Here is a 5,999-nt window from a genome sequence, read left to right as displayed (position 1 = left end):
ACTCGGTCTCGACTTGGACTTGACTAGTCCTGGTCTTGGACTTGACTAAGGTGGTCTTGACTACAGCCCTGCACTAATATAAACACACTATAAACAGAAACAATATAGACGGGTTGAGGCAATGGTGCATTGAAGAGTACAAAGTATCTAGGAGTTAATTATGATAATTATTATTTTAATAATGGAGCATAAAGGCAACGGGTGCTGGAATCAATAATATTAAGTTATTATATTACAATATGAACATTTACAGAATTTAAGCTGTGTCCCAATTCAACAACTCAGGATACACGGTTGTGTAAATTGCACGTTAACAATTACCAGAAAGTCAAAATTAGCAGTTTCTGTCATGTGTGTTTCTGTCACGGTGGGTGGGTGTCACCAGTCGGTATCACCTCACCTGCTGTGTGTCAAAATGTTTTTGCGAGTAACTAACTTAAAGGACGACTACGTCAAAATGAACCTAGGGGGTTTAAGAACACATGCCCCCTGCTCCCTAACGCCCATTTTCTCACACCTCTTGGCTTTTCAGGCCAGGCATGGGGTCCCTTTTCACTGGCAACCCCACCAAAATGGCTCCGGAGGGCTCCTGCGTGGGACCAGGTACTGTTTCCTTCAAGCATAACATCCATCTCTTCTCCCAGCATTCCTCGGTATTCCCCGGAGCAATGTCTCACGTCCAACAAAAATGAAGCCGGTCCACTTCCAGAGGTTTTAGAGACAGTGTAATCACATACTGTGGATATATGCTTCTCTCCAGCTGAACCTGGGGGGGGTGGGGGGGTATTTCAACAGAGAGGTCTGGAATAACAGACACAACCATCCAACAACACTTCAGCTTTTGCCTTTCCTTTCCCCTCTGTCCAGAATATTAAAAACAGACTGAGACGTAAAGGGACTGAGCACATGCAGCAGAAGCAGTGTAAGGAACTGCGTTACCCATCAGCCCAGCTGACATACCGGGCCTTTTTTTGGGATTGTTGACGTGCAAAAAAAATCCTCGATTATGCAGCTTGTTGTTTTAAGTCTCGTGTTGTCTTGTTGTCTCGTGCATCGTCCTCCCAGGTTAAACTTGAAAATAACTTTTTCTAACGTTTTTGTCTCTTTTTGGCCCTTTTTTTCAATATTTTTGACACTTTTTTGACGTGTAACGTTTCTTTTCACTACTATGTATAAACATAGGGACAGAGCAGATGTAAAAGAAGAGTAAGGAACTGCATTACCTGTCAGTCCAGCTCCTTTTTTTTGTGATTGTTACGGTCAAAAATCCTTGATTATGCAGCACGTTTCCTAACCCTTTTTTGTCTCTTTTGGCACTTTCTTTCAATATTTTGGGCATTTTTTGACGTGTAACATTTCTCTTCACTACCACGTATAAACCCCACCAACACAAACTCATTACTAGATGTACACTTACTTTTGGAAGTCATGGTCAGTAAACCTAATTTATAGGAAATTGTACCGAATTCTTGAGTTAAAACCCATAATCTATGATTTTTTTTTAGGGCTAATATTAAAGGAAGGATAATCACAAAATGGCATAAACTGAAAAATGAACACTTTTTTGACACTTTTTATCAATGTTCAGTGACTTTTTTCCCACTTATTTTACGTTTTTCAACACTACATAACCTTTAAAAACTTTAGTTTTTGTTATTTTTGGAATTTATGGTCAATAAACCTCATTTACAGGAAATTATACCTAATGTTTCAGTTAGAAAAGCAGAAATTAGGAATTATTGAGACTAAAATTAAAGGAATGGATGTTGATGATAATCACAGACTGGAATATGTCAACTTTTACTCAATGCTATTTCAAAATAGTTTTTCAAATGCTATAAAAGTTGAATAAGACGCCCCAAAATTAATGAAAGTAGAGATTTGTACTTGCCAAAGAGTGTTGTGTGGAATCAATCATGTTATTTTGGGGTATTAAAAAGAACATTGATATAGGACAACAGGTCAATTTGACCCGAGGACAACATGAGGGTTCAAGTAAAACCCATATTTCTGAAATAGACATTAAGACAACAGGTCAAATTTCGCCGACCATGAAAAATACATTTCGGTCACTTTTTTTCAACACTATGATTGCTATTTCTGACATTTTTGTCACTTTTTAAATTTTTTAGGGTGCTTTTTATGATGTTTTTGCCACAGTTTTTTGATATTTTTATTGTTGACATTTGCAGCGCTTATTTCAACGGAACAATCTTTGTTCCAAAATAAATAAATAACTGAAAACGGGTCAAATTTGACCAAAGGACAACATGAGGGTTAAAAAATGCGATGGAATCTGTGGGATATTTACGCAATTTTACGCGATGAAATTGCGGGAAAAACTGCGGTTTGATGATAAAGAGACTGTTTTTGTGTTGTCGCGTAATTACGTCACTTCATAATGTTCCCATGGTAACCGGTGAAAATGGCTGCTCTTGCGTGACGTAAACGCAACATTTTGACAACTTCCTGCTAAGATGTAGGTGATTTTTTTTGGAACGAAAATGCGTGGATTATATAAACATGCAAGCCCCGCATTATTTTGCGCAGAAATCTGCAATTTATGTGGAAAAAGTGTATTTTAAAAAATGCGGGCCCGCCCATAAATATGCAGATTTTGGCTGATGCATTGAATTATGCGATTGCATAATCGTGTTTTTCCAGAGGGACTGACACACACCCTGTCCTTTAAAACACTGATTCCCAAACTTTCTTCTCAGACGTGCCTGCATAGCCCTGTTAGATGACCTGAAGAACCCTTCACTAACACTTCATTGTGTTACAGTAACTGTAGAACAATTTGCAATTTGGGGGGGGGGGGGGCAGTAGCTGAGTCCGTAGGGGGATGGGTACCGGAGGGTCACTGGTTCAAGTCCCCATATGGACCAAAAAGTACGGAGTGTGGATTGGTGGCTGGAGCGATGCCACTTCACCTCCTCTTGAGCAACGCACCGTACCCCCCCAACTGTTCAGGACTCAACTGGCAGCCCCCCCCCCGCACTCTGTCCGGACTCAAGACTGTTTTTCTTTGGACTCAGACTTGTCTCTGTCACTGGTTTTGCCAGATATGGCAAGACCACCGGTCACACCCTCCGGTCATACCCTTTCCACCTGTGACACCCTCCCCACCTGTGACACCCTCTCCACCCGTGATACCCTCCCCACCTGTGACACCCTCTCCACCGGTGACACCCTCTCTACCGGTGACACCCTCTCCACCGGTCATACCCTCTCCACCCGTGATACCCTCTCCACCTGTGACACCCTCTCCACCTGTGACACCCTCTCCACCGGTGACGTCCCAGACGTTCCCGTAGAGGACCCCCTCGGTGAGGTAAAGTGATGACTTCGCTCCTTCCGGAGACCCTTCTTGTGCCGGTTCTCCCTCCTCCCCGTTAGGAGCACCAAACCTCGATGAAGGAGATGGACCCCCTTGTGGATTTCTCGGTCCTCCGCTGTGGCCTCGCTTCGTGGAGGCTTCCTCCATACAGAGTCCACAGCAACCCTCACCCTCAACAAGACACATGCTGCTCTCTGAAGAGGAAAAGAGGAAATTAAAATGATCCCAATCCACTTATTAGCATACATGAGAAAAACAGAGTGGAAATAAATCCAACACACGCCAATGACAGAAATTACTGGACAAATTGCAGGCATGATGAAAGAAAGTATTTTAGTGAAGTTGAGAGTAGCACATTATCTGGCTGTTTGGATAGATGGAGACAGTAATATCTCAAAAACAGAATGTGAACATATGTACTGAGTACTGTGTACTGAATACTGTGTACTGTGTACTGTACATGAGTTTCACTATTGCAGCCCCCTCCCTCTGCTTCACTCTAACCACACACATTCTGGGATGTAATGACCTAAACACCTAGCCTGGAAAACCTGATGATAAAATGCAGTTGTTGTTACATATACAGTGTATATATACGTATATACAGTGTGTGTGTATATATATATATATATATATGGAGATTTAGTCAGACTTTGCACCCTATACAGGGGTTAGAGCAGCAATCTTGGTGCAACAATCAGTCTTTTTTACAGGTGGTATTACTAATCTAAACTTTTATATAATGTAATAATAATGTATACTTTATTAACGTCGCAAGTGGAAATTACAAATTACACTTGTTGTGTTGTTGTGGCAGAAGTGAGTGTTGTGTTTTCTGGCTGAAAGAGAATAGATAACAAGAGATTTAATGTGTAGTACAGTTTCAGTTTGGACACAAATCTCCACACAACGACTTGGAGTTTATAATGTGGATGTGATCTTCACAGCTAAATAACATTCAAGATTTCTCATTTCCTTAGTCTGGTGACCCGCTGGACTACAAGACAAAAATGTGTTAATGAGCAACTTTCTACTTTGTCCAAACTTCTGATTGTTTTGATCTGTAATTTTGGAGGCAAAGGTCAGAAAAGTGGAGGCCTGAAACTTCTCCTCAGACATTCATCCACACCTGTGAAGCCATTCTCAAACATCACTGCATCACTTTCTTTTTTGGTTGTTTTGCAGAAAATTCATGTGAAATTTGCAATGAACCTTTTCAGCTAACGACCTTGCTTATTTCTCGTTTCGCAGGTCAATCCCCTTGTGCTGTGCTTTCAGAAGGAATTGACTTGCATCCCATAAAAAAAGTATAAGGTGTGAACTTCTCCATGTGCAACACTGACAGACAGGGCTGAGTAAGAGAGGCAGAGCAAACACCGAGAGGTACCGAAGTGTAGAAGAAAACCAGGAATGTGAGACTAGTTTACAAAGGAAGTGTAGTCTTGCCTAATGTAAAGCTTTCAGAACCAATCTGCAATGTTTCATTCATGGATGACACATTTATGAATGTATATGTAGTCTTTTACACACTAAATTGCACAGATACATTTGCTTTCAATGTGCTTGTGCAGGCTTGCCAGAAAGAGCACATGGAAAAAATGAATGAATCATCATACTTACTGTCTTTAGTCAATGTTATACAGTCTGTCTGACCAACACACACATACACACACACACACACACACACACACACACACACACTCCCTCCTGGATCTGCATGTGAGCCAATGAAAGTGATATTGCGTATGTGGAGACAGGTGTGGCAGCCGTACTGTACACCCAGGAAGAGGGGCTTAGGTTCAGGGAAGGGGATCGCTCGCCATGGACAACCCCAGATACCCCCTAACCCCGTAAAGTTTATGGGTCTAAATCCTGCCACCCCATACCCTTTCTCACACACACCAGTACTTGCATAGAAACACAATATCCCACTGCTGCAGTCATGCACTGGCCAGATCGGTGTAGGCTCAGGAAAAACAGCTGAGGAGGATGGCCTGTGTCCATGAAGTATTTATTGCAAATGGTGTGTGTGTGTGTGTGTGTGTGTGTGTGTGTGTGTGTGTGTGTGTGTGCATATGTATAGGGTGGCTATGGTGTCATGGAAAATATTCTGAAGCTGTTAGCTGTGATCATTTTTCTGTGCGTCAGTCCCTCTCTGAGTGCAGATTTGTCATGCATGTAAAATTTAAGTTGTTCATTCATTAGTGACCAATAAAACATGTGAGAAAATATTAACTGGGTTTCTATTTGAGTCATATTACTATGAGATTAGCAGATTAACAGGCCAAATTACCAATCGGGAGCCTCACAGGTAAATTGGGGGTGTTGGGTGTTCACAGGTATGATACAACCTGTGTGAGTACGCAAACACAGAGCAATACACTGTACCTAGAGGCTGAGCAGGGATACCCTACTACATATATTTTATAAAATGTAGTTGATTATTAAAGTGGGTCCATGTGCATCCATATTCCAGAAATGCTTGTTACGGAGTCCTGTTGTCCAGCAGCTTTCCTTGGATTAGGGTGGCACCAAAATCATGGAACAACTGACCACAGAGCAGCGGATATTGTTAGTAAGAGCAACAAGTTAGTTAGTGTGTGTGTGTGTGTGTGTGTGTGTGTGTGTGTGTGTGTGTGTGTGTGTGTGTGTGTGTGTG

The 5,999-nt window shown here is 41.7% G+C and overlaps 1 long non-coding RNA gene across 1 annotated transcript in view; it reads right to left on the bottom strand.

Moving 5' to 3' along the window:
• Window positions 1-1,297: 1,297 nt before the first annotated feature.
• The window catches only part of LOC117947220, a 6,127-nt gene continuing 1,425 nt past the window's right edge, over window positions 1,298-5,999 (bottom strand). The window contains exon 2 of the long non-coding RNA XR_004657188.1: window positions 1,298-1,441. This is a non-coding gene — a long non-coding RNA (uncharacterized LOC117947220). The remainder of the gene's footprint in view (window positions 1,442-5,999) is intronic.

The sequence above is a fragment of the Etheostoma cragini genome, chromosome 7, assembly GCF_013103735.1.
Source record: "Etheostoma cragini isolate CJK2018 chromosome 7, CSU_Ecrag_1.0, whole genome shotgun sequence".
NCBI classification, from domain to species: domain Eukaryota; kingdom Metazoa; phylum Chordata; class Actinopteri; order Perciformes; family Percidae; genus Etheostoma; species Etheostoma cragini.
The sequence above is the reverse complement of the archived record's forward strand: the minus strand, read 5'-3'. Positions and strand labels throughout refer to the sequence as shown.